Source organism: Elephantulus edwardii, unplaced genomic scaffold (genome assembly GCF_000299155.1).
Source record: "Elephantulus edwardii isolate Elephantulus edwardi_28Jun2011 unplaced genomic scaffold, EleEdw1.0 scaffold00184, whole genome shotgun sequence".
Classification (NCBI taxonomy): Eukaryota; Metazoa; Chordata; class Mammalia; order Macroscelidea; family Macroscelididae; genus Elephantulus; species Elephantulus edwardii.
Window position 1 is genome coordinate 964,192 of NW_006399934.1, and position 720 is coordinate 964,911.

The following is a 720-nucleotide window of genomic DNA, read 5'->3' on the forward strand; positions in this document are numbered from 1 at the left end:
GAAATACTTTGGAAATGTTACAAGGAGGGCTGGTCCCTGGAGAGGGATGTTATGCTTGGGTGGAGGGACAGTGCAGGAGAGGAAGACCCCTAAACAGATGGATTGATTCAGTGACTGGGGTAATGAGGCTAGGTGTGTCAGAGATAATAAGATTGGCACAGGATTGAGCAGGCTTTAGGACTGTTGTACCTAGGGTTGCTATGAATCACAGGTGACTCAACAGCACATAACAACAATAACAAGTAATATTGTATCTCTCATTTGGGTTGAAAAATATTTTTTTCTATCTTTTCTTTATATCCAATTCATTAACTTGCACCCAAAGATTATAACTTGAATCTGAATACTTCTTGGCTCCTTCATGACATAGTCCAAGTTAACCCATAAGTATACAATATCTTACAAGCTGAGTTTCTGGATCCTACTACCTATTCTCCTGTCCATTTCTATTTTCTCTACAGTAGTTAATATCAGGGGTTTTAAATATGAATTGTGTCGTGTCACTGTTTTGCTAAAGATCTCAAAAGGCTTTCCTTTTTTCCCTGTTGAAAGATTAAAATTAAAATAGCCCCTAATAGTTCTCAGCTGAATTAAATTCAGGTTTCTATAGTTCTCAGCTAAGTTAAACTCAGGAATTTTTCCATTGTCCCGGGTAGAGCCCCACACCCAGTGTTCCAGGAAGAAAAGTCTGATCTCAAGGCAACAGTATTTCAAGAATGG